Source organism: Apis dorsata, unplaced genomic scaffold (genome assembly GCF_000469605.1).
Source record: "Apis dorsata unplaced genomic scaffold, Apis dorsata 1.3 scaffold_231, whole genome shotgun sequence".
Classification (NCBI taxonomy): Eukaryota; Metazoa; Arthropoda; class Insecta; order Hymenoptera; family Apidae; genus Apis; species Apis dorsata.
Genome location: NW_006263513.1, coordinates 83827 through 102830, shown reverse-complemented (window position 1 = coordinate 102830; position 19004 = coordinate 83827). Strand labels below are relative to the sequence as shown.

The 19004-nt window shown below is 26.0% G+C and overlaps 1 protein-coding gene across 1 annotated transcript in view; it reads left to right on the top strand.

The window, feature by feature from the left end:
- The first annotated feature begins 513 nt into the window (after window positions 1-513).
- Window positions 514-19004, top strand: part of LOC102676557 (synaptotagmin-3) — an 81759-nt gene continuing 63268 nt past the window's right edge. Inside the window, exon 1 of the mRNA XM_031510477.1 lies at window positions 514-993. The gene's annotated coding sequence lies outside the window, so the exon portion shown is untranslated. The remainder of the gene's footprint in view (window positions 994-19004) is intronic.

The following is a 19004-nucleotide window of genomic DNA, read 5'->3' as shown; positions in this document are numbered from 1 at the left end:
GAATAATAAAAAGTAGATCCGCGAATAAAAAATTCATTTATTATTATATATCATTTATCATATATCATGAAAAAAATATAGTTGAAAACTAAAATTATCATTATCATTATAAATATCATTATTATTATTTACTTTCAACATAAAATATCCGACAATTTTTCGATTTCAAACAATTATTTCACTTTAAAACATAATTTATGCTACCATTATTCATCCTAAATTCGTCATCGTAGTCCAGATTATCTGCATTTGTTCTTTGTTTCATGTTGATTGACCCAGCGTGATAAGCAGTAACGGATAAGCTTTCGATGATAAAGGTTGAATGTCGAGTAAACGTGGGGATCAACCAATGTCTGATCCCCCTTCTTTGACCTACAGGATCACCCAGAAAAAGACACCACCCTTTTTCTTCATTTCTATCTTTCTCTTTCAAGGCATTCTTCACGTTTTTCCGCACGCAAACCCCACTCGCTTTCCTTCGACCGACCTATCGCGAGCCACCACCGTCGAAAGGTATTCAGTTCTCAGCGCGCCGTGACGCGAGCAACCACCGTATCGCATCGTTCCCCTTTTCGAGCATTCTGTCCTCTCTTTGATCGATACGATCGATGAGATTTATCGCGAAAACCGTGAAATCGATCTATGGATGATCGTTATACCGATTTATTTAGAAACGGATAGAGAGGATTTTTATCGTCGATAAAAGATACAAGTTTGTGAAAGATCGATCGATCGTAGAAGACGTGATTACTATTTTGATTTTGTGTTTTTTTTTTTTTTCGCTTTCCGTTACGTTATGGACTCAAGAATAATTAGGATCGAGATGTGGAATCATAGAATAGAGTGTTAGAATAGAATGGAGATTTGTTTTTCGATAAGATCGAGGATTTAATTTTGATAAAAGGTTTCCGATGCGCGTTCCTGTACGTTGACAAACGGATTCAATCTTGATTCGCGTTATTCTGCGAATTGATTCTCCATCGAATCACAGCTGTAAGTACACTTTTATATTTTTATATTATTTAAGTTATTATTATTTTTATTTTACAATATACACATGTTAATTAAATTATTATTTAATTTTCCAAATTATAAATTAATTAGAGAAAAAAAGAATTGGTTATTTTTATTCAAGATCAATTTCATGCTAATAATTTTATGATTTGACTTTTATTTTAATTTCTTTTCAAGATTTTGTTAAAGTTCAAATTTCGTTCCCCAATATTTCGAATTTCTCAGAAAGTTTTTCAAATTCAAGGATCTTATCTTTCAAATTTTCTTTTGCATAATTGCACACGAAACGTGAATGATAAATGAATGATAAACATTCGAATTGCTTTGCATATTTTGAAATTCCCACATTGATTGGTTATTTCGTTCAATTGTGCGCTTGTCAGAGGAAATATCATTGCGTAATATAAAAACCTGATCCTCGAAATTGACTATATTCCGATAACAAATAGTGGTTTGAGGAAAATTTTCACGCGAATCAATACTGCTTATCGAGTTCACTGTGTAAACGATCCTAATCGTGAGTCACGAAGGGAAAATTTCGATATACAGAAACGATTTTAATTGTTCACCTTGTTCGTGTTTATTAACTTTACTCTCGTATCTTTCGTGCATGATTTCGACTATTATCATTTATCTACGTAGATAGCTTCTAAATATCTATTGCGTACTTTATTTTTATGTTTTTATATTTTGTTTTGTTTTAATAGTACAGTGGATCGAATATTTCGAAATTGCAACATAGTAATGAAATATAATTTAGACTTTAGATGTCTTTATAAAATTCTAAAAGACTTTTACGCATCATTGGAACGTAATAAGATTAGTGACAAGCTTTTTGAAGTCGTTATTGAATTTTTCAAGTCGTTATCGAATTTCATATAATTCGATGCGAATAACATGTTCAATGCCTACATAATTTATATAGATAGTTTTATTTTTCAACGAAGTATTTCCTTATCATTTCTATATTTTATTTTATTAGTATAAAATTCTTATAATTATTTATTCATATAATATTTTGGCTTAATTAATCATATAAATGATATAATAAACATACAATGCGAATACTTAAGCATTGTAATGTTGAAATATTATATATGATTTTTTTAATAATTTTTTCTAATAATTTATAATATATTTGATTTTTATGTAATATTAAAAAAAGAAAAAGTTGTATTTTCTGTTTTATTATCTTGAATTCTCAGGAGATAGAGAGGTAAAGGATAAATAAGTCTAATGGAAGGTCGGAACAAATATGTATACGTAGTAATTTGCATTTCGTATTTCGATTTTAATGTTTCTTCTTTATATGTATAGAATGAATATAAAACATTTGAATTACTATTTTTTTTTTTTTACATATTTTCATTCTATGAAAAAATTCAATGATTACAAGCTTTCATATTGCTATTATGTGAATTTGTTTTTTGATTTATTTTCAATTCATTTGTGATATTTTATCGCTAATTTTTGAATTTTGAATGAGTAATATGAAGAAATCGTAATTAACATGTTAAAAATTATAAATTAATTTTTTTTTGTTAAGAAAAGATAGAAACTTCGGAAGAAACACGTTATTCTTTTATTATGAAAAATTGTAGCTTGAAAATTTTTAAAATTCTACGGATATTGTACACATAGATTTCTAACGAAACGTTAAACAAACCTGTTGCATGGAAAATTTAATCTGATTAGTTTAAAGAATGCTTTTATGTCATTTCTTTACAGTTCGATACTTTATTCCATTAACGTGTTAAAATCGAGTTATCCTTTACATTGCTGCATGTATGCACAATTTTATTAACATAATAAATTAATATATAAAACTACTTTAAAATGAGATATTAATTCGCCATATATTAAATTATATGATATAAATTTTGTTGAATTTATATAGGTTAAAATAATTTGAAGGAATGATATACAATATACAAAGAAAAAATAAAATTCCGAAAAATTAAAAAAAATAACTTTACGGTTCATATATATGATTACTAAATTTTTCCACGTATTGTACAAGCTTTAATGTCAAATGTAAAATTATTTCTTTTTTTCTCTTTCTGAAATTATTTCGATTAGAAAAAATAATTTTTGTTTAATAGATTTCCTTTCTCATTATCATCGTTCCGAATATTGAATTAAAATGTAATCTTTTTTCAAGAATTATTATTTTTTTTTTATATTTTTTTTACGAATTTCTAAAAATAGGAATCTCAAAGATTAAAGCTATTGCTATAAATGTTTATTTTTATTTTTTCTTTAATATTAGAAAGATCTTATTAATAAAAGAATAATTGTTTTTCATCTCGTTTTTAAAAATATTTTTTATATGCTTGTTATTTCACTTTTAAATGGTTGAATGGTTAGAAAAGGAACAGAAATTTCTCATTTTTTCTCGAGAATATTTCATTTTTCAAGTATATAACGTGACAAAATTACGATCTCTTGCAATATGATTCGCAAATTATTTCCCTCTCGACAACTATAACTTGTCACCGATTTTAATCTTTTGTCGCAGTCATTCTGACATAAGGACGAAATATTAGGGTATAAACGGTTCGAAGGAATATGATTAAACGTTTCGAATGACGTGAAAGAGAATTATATTATATTATATTTTCGCTATATTGCGAATGTTTAAGTAAATTCATATTTTTATTAATTAAATAAATAGAAGCAAAAAAAAAAAAAAATAGAGGTTTATTTCAATTGCTAAATAATATAGCGTGTATATAATATTTTATTTTGAATATTTTATACATTATTATATATTATCAATTATGCAATTTCTTTACACGCCAATTCTGACAGTGTTTTCCAAGTTTTTTCGTCACCAATGAATGAACAATGTGTTTATTTAATTGACGTGTGTCACGTGCAGTTGATATTGACGAAAACTGGACAGTATAGGCGACATAAAAAAACAAAAAAATAAAGTTGTTTTGTCGTCATAATGTAGCGAACAGAATTTCACAAAATAATCGAAATCATGTGGCATAGAAAAGAAATAATACAAAATTAATTTCATCTATTTGTTGACGCAATGATTTAATTAAAGACACGATCAATTAATGAAGAAAAAATATTTTTCTTCATTATTCATTTTTTTACATTCTTTTTGTTTCAAAAATTGACGATCGTGTTGATAATTAAATGATAAAACAAAAAAATATGTATTATTATTATCATGAATGTAATTAATATTGATATTTATATATATTTTTATAGGTCAATTTTTATTACTATGTTAATTTATATTTTTGCAGAAATAAATATTAAATATTCATACATCATTCCAACATATTTCAATATATATTACATTTTATTTAGATATAGGTTCTTTGATTGAGATCTTCAGCTTCAACTTCTTTGAGTAGGTTCTGATTACAACCTGCATTCGTGATATTTGGTATTAGCATTGCTAGCTTGATGGAACAGATGCAGCGTATTTACGTATATATACTCGAATGAATATGTAGGCGTTTGCAAATTTTCGTGTAATTATAGAAGTTCTGATATCACGTTCGTATTGGTGTTTGCATTGGTGCATGTATTTTCTATGCGAATAAACAGTTTGATTAATAAATAATAAAAGTCGAGAAATTATTTTCAATATTTGGAAAATATTGTGTTAATTTTTAGAAAAGAACAGTTATCAGTTTAATTAGTTAAATAGTTAAATTATTTAATTAGTTAGTTAGTTTCTCACATTGATTTTTAAAAAAGAATATCTTTTAATTTTTAAAAGAATTATTCACATTTATAAAAATAAAGGGAAAATTAAAAAGATATCTAGTTCAATCATTAATGCATTAATAATCGTTTGCTTTTAGATACTATGAAAGCGAAGACAATTAATAATAAACAAAATTATTAATTACTTGATGGTAAACGTTTGAATCACCCAATAATGAAAATTTATTGGAAGTTCTTTTTTATCGATACAATTACATTCTTTTGATTTATATCTTTTTTATACGAATTCTCTTTTCATTTTTCATTTAAACGAATTAATTATTAAAATTGTAACGGAATTTAACAGAGAATAATTGCAAAAATTCAAATTATTCGTGTTTTAAACATGGAAGAGAATAAATATTACATGCTCATAAATATAAAGGAAGAGGAAATTGGTGTAAAAGAAGTTTAATTTCTTTTCAATCTCTTAAGACAAGCATTTACGATAGTTATAATTTATAATAGGGTATTTTACTTTATTTACATGGTATATTTATTGTACAGACATATAGAACATCTAATTTAACTTACGTTTTTAATCGTAACTCGAATCAGCTCGGCGATTACACGAGGCAAACTCATAAAACATTAAAGACGCGGAAGAGGGATGAAACAAGTTCTGAAACATAATTTCATGCTCGTAATTACGAGTTCTTATGCATCGTGCATAACTTGTATTTGTCATTGTCATGTCATTACTCTCATTATGAACCGAAATGAATGCATTTAAATTTTTGACGACTGATACCGATTCAATTCAAAATAGCATTCTGGAAATGAATTTTATCGAACGGTGGAAATTCATCGTCAATTCTAGTCTTCGCTTGAGAAATGAATTCCAGTCGAATAAAGCGCAATAGGATTTAAATTAAAAATCGAATAAATGTAAAAAAAGGAAAAGCGAAAAAGAAATTGCAAATTCTTTGAAGAAATTTGAAAAGGATTTTTCCAATTATTGAAATTTGCAATACGTAAAATATTTAATTACAAAAATAAGAAAAGAAAAGAAAAGAAAAGAAAAGGAAAGGAAAGAAAAGAAAAGAAAAAAAAAGAAAAGAAAAGAAAAAAAAAATTGCTGATCTTTTTGCACATGGAAGTTTACAGCTTCAATTGCTCCATCATATAGAAATTCGTTTGAATCGTTCAAATATCGAATCACAAAGGCATCATTATAAATCATTCCAACGATGGGAATCAAATGTAAGATCACAATGATGAAAGTGCAATAATATTCCCAACACCTTTAACTGCGGTCAGTTTATTGGAAATCGATCATTGCGGTCTATACATGATGTACGCATAAAGATGTATTTTACCATGAGGCTGTATTTCATTTTCTTCGTGATTATTCTTGCTCGAAAATTTGCCGATCAATGAACGAGAAATCGATGATTGATCTATTTCACGACATTTAAATATACGATAGTGTATACAGTTGTTCTTAGAAAATATCGTGTATACGTGTTGTATACAATTTTCTGGATAAACATTGCTTTCGATGCTATCGCCACGTAATTATCGAGAAAATGACGAGCCATTAAAAAGGATGGATTAAATTTTAACTAGCAAACAGAAGTTCACGATCATCTTAATGAAGATTAAACCGTTAACACGTATTATCAACGTCGAGGATCGATAAAGCTCAAATGCTCGATTTCCTGTCTTTTCTTCCTCTTATTTTCTTACTCTTTCGATTTTCCAATCATATATAAATTGTCGCGAAACAAGCAGTAAATTTTCAATCTTTTATTTTTTCATTTGAAATCTCAATATTGTTCGTACATATTTAAATATTTTAATAGAGTGATTGTGTGAATTTTATTGGAAGAAAAATTGGAAGAAATTTATAATAATTATAAACGTAGTATTTTACAAAAAGAATGATTTTCTACTAGTTTTCAATCTCATTAACAAAATTAACAAATTACAAGAATCATTTCTCGTACAAAATAACAAATTTGGATAACAATATGGATTTTGAATACAGATATCCATTATACAGATTAAAGTAACAGTTCACAACGTGAATAATTATTATTCGTTAATAATTATTTGATAATTAATTTGTACATGTAAATGTTAATCAACAAGATTGTTCAATGTTCCATTACTCTCCGTTATTTTCTTTTTAAATGTTGTAATTAAGTAAAGTTTTTTCACTGATACAAATGATTGAATGTCCATAGCAATTTATCACTCTCGAAGAAATTTGTTGCAGCTTATAATTTAACGAATTGTTCGATAAAAAGGGAATAACAAAGTGTTTCTCAAAAGTGTCTTCTTATATTCCTGAAGTAATTCTTATTCACTAAGCTCTCACCGATCCTTATACTTTGTTCTTTTGTTGGCAACAGATAGTTGGGAAGCCGCCTCAATTTCTTGAAACTTTCCCTTGGGCAAAGTGTACGACTTATTTTATCCGTCGCCAGTTTTGCGGTAATCTTTTGGAAATTGTATTTAATCTCACTCTATCTCGTAATTTAACTTTATGTTTATGTAACGCATATCTTGAATTTGTTCGTTTATGGGCTATTTTTCTAATTTTTCATCTCAATTTCCAAGAGGAGTGCAACATAACCAAATTTATCTCATGAAGTTAATTGACAGTCACGTTCAAATCCTCTGGAATGAATATGCTAATCGAAAGTACAAAAACGACTATTCTGTCTCTAACATTTATTATAAAACTTGAAGTAGTCAGTAGGATCCTCAATCAAATGTATACCCATTTGAAATAGATACAAAAGTTCTTTTTCATATTTATCAATTTTATTAAAAAATTTCAGGTTTTTGCACTTATTAATTTGTTCTATGGTTTTTTAGTTTTATTCATTTGGAATTTCTCAACGAAGAAACAAAGTACTATTTTATTTTATTGATCCTTCCCTACATACACGATAAATATGTAATTATTTCGAGTATCTCTTCACGACTTATTTCAAGATCGTAAATTTTGAATATGGTAATTGATCGATCTATTTTTCTTCAATTGAACATGTATACGTGAGTCAATAATATTATATCTTTTCTTATTTTATTTATTATTCATTCAGTATACATTTCGATAATATTTGCTTGACGTATGTCATAAATCGTGTTATTGGATATTGAAACTTCATGCACAAGTGCAATTTTGTAACAAATTTGCAGACAGTGCATACTATAAACAGAGTAAGTTACAGAAAAGAAAACATAACTGTTAAGTAAAATCGATAGTATATTAATAGATTTAGAATAACATAATTAATTTTGTTGGATCGCAAGAAAGCAAGCAGATGTTAAGTATGATTATTCTAAATTCAACATTTGACAGTTTTATATTTATTTACATTAAAAATCTCCACTTTGCATATATTAAATTTATTCTAAACTTTATGTCTTTTTTAACTTTTGGATTTAACTTCAATTTTTTATTTTTCTCCTAAATTTTATTTCTAATTTGAGAAGAAAAAGTGTCTATCATTATTTTTAACAAAATCTAATCTAATCTCTTTTCTTCAACAATTAGAATTCGTACTTTTTCCAAATTTTAATCAATTTTTTCTTATAATATCAAGTTTGTAATACAATGGAAAATGACTTGACATACACGAATTCTAATATTATTTCAAAAATTATTTCTCATCGAAATTAGATTATAAATTGGTACATGGCATAAATAATGTAAACAGAAATTACTGATTCCGTCCTCGTTTGACCATCGATTAATTTTTCGTAATCTTGCTTGAGCCGAAGAGACAAGGATCTTGGTATCTCTGTTTACAGAAGCAGAACTGTTTATTTAGCAGTCTTTCTCATTAGTATTCAGGAATCACAATCGCCCACGTTTGATGTTCTTTTGCCATTGTCGTGACTCTATCTTCAGATCGATGAAAACGTAAATATCAAGCAAATGAAATAAAATGAATTTTCTACTTCCTTACATTACATTAAAATATATTATAATATTCTCAATAACCCAATAACAAGATGTTATATAATATATTTTCATGTAATGGATTCATTATGCAAAAGTGAAATGCGTAGGGGATTCGATTAATCGTTGAATTCAATTGTTCTTATTTGATTATTTTATTTCATTTCGTTTTTTGTCTCTCTCTCAAAAAAAAAAAAAAATCGAAATCTTGATAATAGTGGATGTTAGATCGATAATAATAGATATCGATGTAAATAGAAATATTGTTAGATCATTCTTAGTTTTTTCTTGTAATTGAAATCAAATGCAATCCTTCAAGATCATCAAAAATGATTAAATTTAATAATTATTGATATAAATAAATAAATATCGATCAATTGGAAGACTTAGATTGCAAATTGAGATGGTAGAAGAAATTACCAAACCAACTTAACTAGTTAGATAGGTTTAATCAGCTGGTAATAGAACGATATTCCTGTGATCGATATTTTGTCCCATAATTCCACTTATAGGTTTATTCGCTAAATTGGTTGACAGTTGGTAGAAATAACACGAAACGACTCGTAGCAATTATTCGTATTGATTTCGTTGTATTTTCGATTTATCAAACTACTCTGCGGTTTAGTACGATCTCTGTTACCTGTGGAATCCATTATTGTACGGACGTAATTTATTAAAGATAATTAATATAGATTTGAATTAATATTATTTAAATTAATAATACGATAGGATTTTGGATTGGATTTACATTGAATTAGAGAGGATAACGATGAAATTATCCGATGAACAATTTTGTCGTTAATTGTCTTGAAAAGGACAAATCGGAATTCTTTTTAAATATTTTTAAAAATAATTATTGCATTTAATAGATTATAAATCTATTATAATTAATATTTTATATCTTCGATATATTTGTTTTTGAAAACAGTTATTGATTTGGATAATTAATTCTGAATTGGTGACACAACATAGATTGAACTTACAGATTTAATTAGTTTTCAGCGAATAGGTTATACAGATTTTATTAAAATATCATTCGAAATTTAATTCGAAATTTAGAATCCTCATATACAATCGTTTATTTACGAAATATCGTAATTAAAATTTCTAAAATTCTTGTTATTAGTTTGAAATTAAAAGTAATTATTATGATCAATTGAAAATTACATTTTATAAGAGTACATATAAAATTTATGTAAAAGAGTACATAAAAAAGAAAAAAAATTATATGACATTTCATTTATTTTTTTCGACATATTCTTTTTTTAAAAGAATAAATATAAAAAATGTATTTCCAAGAAAAAAATCTTGATTCATCCCTCGATTTTCAGCTAATTTCTCTTATATTATATCACGCAATTTCGTTTCACGTTCTTGCTCTTTTATATTTCGTTACGTTATACAATATTTATTATAATTTCATTCCTCTCAAATAGAATTTGAAGCAGCAAATATTTCATTATTTCATAAATCTTAAGAATTCATTTGAAAAAAATACTTTTCATTACCAAAGTTATGAAAGGCGAATAAATTTTGCCTCTGGTTATTATTGATCAATATAACTTACTATACAAAAATAACTCTTATATAAAAATTCTCGTTTGAATGGAATCTAATAACTTTGCCAAGAATTTTCGAGATTTACTCGAGATATGAATTCGGGAATAAAAATCGATGAACGTGGAATGAAATAATTCTTATTTTTAGGTTATATCGTAATTGATCGCCTTTCATCCTTTTCGTAGAATTGCTTGTTCAATTTTGTTCATTACCAGAAGTCCAATTACACGACACGTGTTAATTACAAAGTTACAAGTGAACAAACTTCTCATGTTTTCAGAGTGAAACGTATTCGGTGTTCACCGATGCTTGATTGACCGTCTTTGTGTGCGTTGACACTTATTGTTAGCAGTTTGTTCTGTAAGTTTGATCGTAGACATAGTTGTCGAAATAAAATCAAAATCTCAAAATAACTCTCTTATAAATCGTCGCCATTCGATTCGATTATTCGATTAATTATTGCATAATACACGATAATGCTAATGGTGATTTTAATTATGAAGCTTGACTATTTTTTTTTTATATATATATATCTACGCATTACACAATATTTGTTTGAAGAAGAAAGAAAATATTAAAGAAGACGAAATGTTTGAAGTGACAAAGAAGAACAAGAGGATGATTAAGAAAAAAAAGGAAAGATTGACGAAGAAAAGAATAGTATGATTAAAATTTACAGTGATAAAGAAGAAAGGGAGAGAAAGGAAAAGAAAAAAAAAAAAGAGAGGAGAGGAAGAGTAATGAGAAAAAATGAAAGAATCTCTACTGGAACTTTTAATTTCATTTGTATCAAATTGTAGATCAATTAATATCGCGTAATGAACTTTATAATTCCACGAAATTTCTCTTATTCTTATATCGTTTCATTATATACATATAACATATTTCGTTTCCACGAATTTAATCTCGCTAATTCCAAATAGAAATAGTGATCAACATTTAAAAATTGATTAAATCAAAGTTAAATCCTATTTGATTTGTTATATCCTCCTTTTTTTATATAAAATTATCAATTAATAATTAGAAATTAATTAAATCAAGGAATATATTAAGATATTCAATATTTAATTCATTTAATTGAATCGATCTTTTGCATCAAAAAAGTCATTGCAATTTCAATTCTGCTAATTATTCAATAATATTATACAATGATAATTGGATTAATACAATTTATTCTTCAAGAAATTCTATTAAATCTTTTGATATCATATTATATTTTTCACGATATTGTTAGCAAGTGCTTTATACATAACGTGGATCGAATAGATCCACACTCTTTTCTCCTCTTCCTTCTTTTTTTCTCTCTGTACTAACATCTGGATATTCGATCTTTCAATAACAGGAATCGATTGTATTATTGTTCTCAGAAAGCGGATTCAGCGAATAAACAAATTAAGAGATTGATCCAGTTATATTATTATTCAATATAGAGAAAACATTCGATAATTTCGTAATAAACTTAATGATAAGATCTCTCTGAATTTAGAATTTTCATAAAATATTGTAAAATATTTTCATATAATATGAGTGTTTCTTTTAATTTATTGGAATTAACGAACGATAAATCTGTTCGTTTAAATGTTTAAGATTATTATTTGCTTAGCCAGTCAGTCTTGGTAAATTAGATGCTACAGAAATTAATAGAAGTTTTCGAACATTTTTCCTTCGATGAAATGCGAAAGTATGTTATCGAATCATATCATAGTTAAGTAGATAATCCTGTAGAAAGAGGAATTAATGATGAAGTTGATATCAAATTACTTAATCAATTTATATACTTTGGCAGAGAAATTATATATAAATTGACGATAACTTTATATATGAAAAACGAAATTAAATTTATAGAAAATTTAATTTTATTATGAGATTGATCATTCCTCTTTTTCCCTCTCGTTTAAATTGCATTGAAACTTATACGTGTATATATATAAAATACAAATATACTCATATCTCTTATGAGAATAATAGATCAGTTATATTTTTCCAATAAATTTTATTCTGCGGGATAAATTCTTCAAAAATAAGGGATCAATTCCAGAATCTCATATCTTCTTTTGCTGATAAAATAATAGGAAAATATAAGGAATTTAAAAACAGAATAAAAAATATTGGATTGTTCAAAAATTGCGATTCTTGATATAGTATAATATTTAAAATTGGATAAATTCTTTTTATGCTCCATCTTTGAAATGTTTTCAGATCTAACAGAATCTAATTTAATAGATATTATTTAGATATCGAAAAATTTTGAATATATTATAAGAATTTTATATAATGCACACTTGCCATTGCTTTCATAATTAATTTTCGTGACATTCCATAATTAATTTTCCACGCTTTCACAATTTTCTTCTGAATAATTCCTAAAACGACAGATAGAGTTTATATATTCAAAATGGCGGCAAACCCCTATCAATCATTTGTAAAATATAACAAAGACGAGATTACTCGTCACGGTTAGGGCAATAATCGAATTGCTATATTGTTTCACAATTAATTTTCCACTCTTTCCACAATTTTCTTCTGAATAATTCCTAAGACGATAGATAAGAGCTTAGAAATTCAAAATGGTGGCAAATTCAGATCAGTCATTTATACCATTTACGAAATATAACAAGGACTTTAGAGATTCGTCCCAGTTAGGACAATGATCGAATTAGCATATCGTTTATCGTCGTTTCGACGAAACGTGAAATTAAGGTATGTGTTATGGCGCGACGCAAAGGTTAAATCAATTAATGCACTTCGGCAGCAGACGTGTCAGCCTGGATAAACGGTTGTTTGCCCAGGTACCCTTCATGAAGTTCAAAGACTGAAGTGGATGTGGGTATTCAATATAGTTACCAGTCCAACACTTGTGGCGAAGATAAACTCCCACGATCGAAAATTAATCTTGGGGAGAGGACGATATTGCGGGAATGGAATTTTGAAAATGTTTCTCGTGAAAGTATGTGCTATTATCTTAAGCCAACGTTCTTTACGATGTTATTAATTCAAAAAAATTTTTTAATAAATTTTCAAATAAAAAATTGATCGTATTTATTGCTTGAAATACTTGTTAATGAAAAGTTGAATCGGAAATTTGAAATTTTATTAATTTGTTGTTTATATATATTGATAGATTTTTGTAGTATAATATGATTTATAATATATATTTGTGTAATAAAATTTCTGATACGATCGTTGAATTGAAATTAATAACGTCGTTCTAAGATTCATCATATTTTTTATCGTTCGTTTTGTTTTACATTCAATAATAATTTATCAATATTTTCTGACGTTAACGTTTTAATTCTTGAATTTAATATTTTCAGTGAAAGAAACCTTGGATTTGTTCGATACAATTCATTCTGAATTGTTTATTTGTTATATTTGAACGAAAAAAGAATGGTTGCTAGTCTTCACGCGTTCAGGGGAAAATAAGCGATAAAGTTCTTGATAAAATCCCTAGGTCTCGTATCCCTCCTAATTTATTTTCGTACATTTTCGGTCTTACCATAATACTTGTCTTTTCTTCAAAATAAATTCGATAATATTTTATTCACAAAAAATACGACTATAAATATAAAAAAATAAAACGAAAAAATTATTTTGTAATATAATTCTCATTACAAATAATTTTAATAATATAAGAAAAGAAAAATTTCTTTAATATTATTTTTAACACTTGTTTGCACATTTTCAAATAAATTTAATATTCACAGGAATTATGTTGAAAAAGTCGATAAAATATTTCATGTTCTTTTCAAACTTTCCAAACCTCTCGTAAAAAAGATCTTCGAAAGGAAGAGAAGATAAAGATAAATTCTTCTAGTTGTTTTATACATTTCTTTAAAAATATTTTATTCATTCTTCCTTAAATCCTTTTTCCTGTCGAAAGCTCGCTCTATCAAAAATTGAATTTAAATATCGTTATATTTATCTCATCGATTTCTCAAAAATTCCTTTCTATATGTTTATATATGCGTTTATATATTTTATACGTTCAATAAAATATTATTCCGCAATCTACTAGTGTAATTTCAAATTTCCCGTGAAAGATGCCAAGTTTACTCGTCCCTTTAGTCGTTTTAAAAGTTTCGATGTGACCTCAGTATACGTATTCCACAGGGATCTTGTCTTGTACGTAGAAGAATTGTTCTTTTTTTTTTCTTCTTCTTCTTCTGTGATAAGAAACTTTTCGACTTTACAAATTTTTTACGATCCAAGGAAGATTAAAAAAATTTCTGGTATTTTTTTTCAGTCATGTAAAAAATTATGTTGACGCTGGTAGAAAAATATTGGTAAAAAATATTAAACTGTTTCAAAATTGGTAATCTGCGTTTTAATGTATTAAAAGTTATTATGGATTCATTTTATTAATTTTATTTTGAAGTTACAAAGGAAAACTTATTTTACATATTTTTATTTTAATCTTATTTAATTTCTTGTTGTTATAACATTAATTATATTTATTAACGTTGTTTTCTTTGTTGTTTTGTGTATCGATTAAATTTTTTTCAATAATTATTCTAAAAACTTTTAGTAACTTTTTAAATCCCCCAAACATTTTTCTATTTTATTTGCTTCAAATGCTTTAATGTCTGTTTTATCCTTTCAATCCAATTACAAAAAAATTTTATTTCGTCTAGAAGATGTATAAAGAAAATTCCAATGCTAGTAATTTTTTAAGAAGATTCAATAAACACTTAAATATTATTGAATTCATAACAAATTAATTTTTAGATACATCAATTTTAAATTTTACTTTAGATCAAAAAACTTGTACACGCACAATATAATACTGTATAACAATCAATATAACAGTATTTCTCGACTTCTTCGATTAAGATACGAGTGAGTTGGATAACTTGAAAGAAATTAAATTTATCTTCTTGTGTACACGCGTTCCGTGACTTCCGTTGGTATCATAGGATCTAACAAAAATCCAAGTGACTCTTGATAAATCGAAAACGTTTGACTTTTCACTTTTTGTCTTCTCTGATCTTTATTTTTAAAACACGTTATCAAAACGATCTTCTATCGATTCTCGTTCAAAATGAGATTATTCTTTCTGGATCCTATCAGAAATAGTTTCAACAAATTTTGTCATTGAAACTGCACATCTGTTTCTCAAAAAAAAAAAAAATATTCAATGGAAGAAAAGTATTTTATGACATTAGAAGGAACATCACGTACGAATATAAGGATAATAAGAAATTGAAATATAATGTTTCAATGAAGTTAGTGAAAAGAAATGTATTGATCATATTCTAATGATGTAAATATTTAAGATCTTTAAATTAAATTATAAGCAAGATCAGACTGTAATAAATCTGATTTTAATCTGATCTTTTTAGATTAAAAAAAATTAATTATCATGAATCAATTTCAATCCACCGCACTTTTTTTACATTTTCATATTTAATATTAAATACAAATCGTACAAATTAAATGAATCACAACAAATCGCAAAATTTACAAAATTTCAGGATCAATGTAACTTTTGGTTCTTCTTTGATAATTGATTTTATTTGCTGTCATACGTTATTCGTACTAAATTCAATTGAAACTTCGTCTTGAAAATAAATTGAAATTTAGAGTTTTAAGATTTTGAAAGAAATCAAAGTTTCCTTTCATTAAAGATAGTCGTCTCGAAATACAGAATTCGAAATTGGAAGCTTAAACTGGAATCGTTCCAGAACAACATCGAAACTTAAGCAAAAAAATATTTATATGATTTTTTCTTTTTTTTTTTTTAGTTTCAACTACTCTTATTTAAAATATTTTTAAATAAATTGCATCAGCAATGTAACTTTTAATAAGCTAAAAGAATTAACACGTGTGAAATTAATCCTTTTCGAGTTTTAACTTTTAATTGGCAATCTAAGCTCGTCCTCGGAGCAAAATTTCATTTCTGTATTTTTTTTCGAACATTTTTCCATTCCAAGTAGATAATTTAAACTTAATTTTTTACCAACAAATGTAACAAGTCTACATTTGTAATAGAAAACTCGTCATAATTGAATCTTAATCACTTTTCATCGATATTTTCCGTCTTTAAAGTTTCATCGGTGAATTTTTCTTCGAATAAAAATAATATTTGGACAATTGGCAAGAAATTCTCTAATCTTCAACATCGTCTGAAAGATATCTCTCACTCGAGAATTTTCTTATCCTACATCTTGATTTTCAGTCACGTTCTGAATACGTAATGAGCTCTTTTAACAAGCAGTTTTCCAGTGCGAAGTTAAGCACAATTATATAGCAACGTCAATATCGAAATTAAATTTTTCAACCAGACATTTTTGGAATGTTAATATCTTGAATATTTTATCGCTGTTTATATACGCCATTTTTTGCATCGATTATATAATATTTGGACATGATACATTTAATATTAATATTTAATTTATTAATATTAATGTATATTATATTGAAAGGTTTTATCATCAGATTTAATATGGATATTTTGAGTAATTTAATGTAAATAAATATATAATTTATAAAGGAAGAACGAATAATTATATCACGAAAAAGATAATAATATAACAATTAATGTTTCAAGAGGAAAATGAGTTCTGAAAAAGACTTGTGTACAAAATTTAAGCGAAAGTTTAGTTAAATTTAATGAATTTATGCAATTGATAAATTTTAATTTTGAGAAATTCAGAATAACAACGGGAAAAAATGTATAATAAAATTTTTAATCTAATGAGAAAAATAAAAAATTTTACGTATAATAATTAAAATATAATTATTATAAATTTTATTATAAATTTAATATTTAAGGAAACTCGTAATTATTTAAAAATAATTCCAATTCATTTTATCATATTTATTTTATTTAAATAGTAAGTATTTAAATAAGTATTTATATTCATATTACCATAAAAATTTATAAAACCTTGAAAATTTCTATTAAAATGAAGGAATTTGTAAATAATTAAGTTTCTGCATTATTCTTTATAAATATTTATTTCTGAAAAAAATGAATTCTTTTGTTTTCATAGTATAATTTGTATACCAATTAATAAAAATTAATGCAACAAAATGAGATAGATTGATTCTGTTATTATTAAGATATAAATCTAAATTACAAATATATACATATTTATATTAGACGTGGAAAATTCCTGTCACGACCTATCTTGTTGCCTGGAATATGTTTCCGCCAACTCTGTAAATCTATGGGTATAAAGAATATCGTGTACTAGAAACGTGTCTCGATTCAAAACGATGTCTCTTATCGTAATTCTTTTTACATACATATTTTTTTTTATATATTTTATAATAACATACGAAATGGATATGTATGAAGCTTTCTAAATTCTGTACAATTCCCTTTTTTACGTTTCACAAAATGAAACCAATTACCAACAATTATTTCGCGTTATAATTAATTCAATTAATTCATTGTCGTTGCAATGAAAAATTTTATTTTTCCACAATTACTATTTCCACCATAGCAATTAAAAACTTAACCTAGCAAGAGGTATTTAAACGATTAAACAGTTTAGTAACAAACGAAACGAGAGAAGTTTTTAATTCTTTTTCACATTTTATTGGCGAATCGATATTTCATTTGAAAATCCATTCCTTGAAATTTCATGATTGTTTCCTCAACTTTGTAATGATAGAAATTTTTTTTTTTCTTCGAAATACAAAAACATTTTCACCTGACCGATTTCTCATTTGGTTCTCTCTTATTCGTTTTCACTTCACATTTAATTTCCAATTAATTTCTATCGATAATGAGTATCGATTTTATCATTCTATATACAAAAAATACAATTTATTTACGTACTCGTACAAATTATGAAAGCTTCAACTTTTAATTAACCACTTTTCGCAAGTTTGGTTAACCCACACTCCAACAAAAGTGGTTGTATGATCGAACTGCGTAAACACAATGATAAATTACCTTTGATTACCGTCGCGATAAAACGGAGTTTGAATCGTATTAAACACTTTGATGGAGGACATTAAAAACAAATAATTCGTGGCAAATAATTCTCTGACTCTTCTATGTCTATCGTTGATAAATTAAGGTTCTAAAAATGGTACTTTGTCTTTGGCCACCTTTATTTCTTCATCTTAATTCAATCAATTGGAATCATTGCGTTAAAAATTTATAATCGGAGTTTTTCTTCGTACATCCGTTGTATCCATTGATTTTCACATGGTCTCGATTCAGGTACAATCGAACTGTGCAAATTGCTTTATGATCCAATTTTCATTAAAATGAAGTATTTTTTGTGATAACTTAATCTCGTTTGCTTGCTTCGTTTGTCACAATCATGCAGAGTTGTAACATTTAGTATTGATGATTCTCTTTGTGCTTAAAAAGAGTTGAAAAAAATTTATTTATTATGAAATTATGATTTTTAATTTTTAAACATATCTGTGGATAATTTTAGCAAATTATTGTAATAATTTATTGAGCAAAAGTTTTGAACGAAAGAGAAAATGTGGTGAAAAATAAATCGAATCTGTAATAAAATTTATAACGATATCTTTAAAAATTAATTTGTTTTTTAAATTATATAAAGTTAATTTCAAAATTAATTTTGTAAAAAATTTTATACATATAAAAGTTTAATCTTGTCTCTTTTATCACTAACATATTTATCTCAAATTTTACTCCTTGGTAAGTAATGGAGATATTTATTTTATTTTAGATATTTTCTTTAATCTGCCTTTTTCATTAATTCCATATCATGTACAAACAGCATTATTTAGCACGTATTGATTCATCTAATGAGATTATTCACACAACGAACGTGTTAAATGAAAC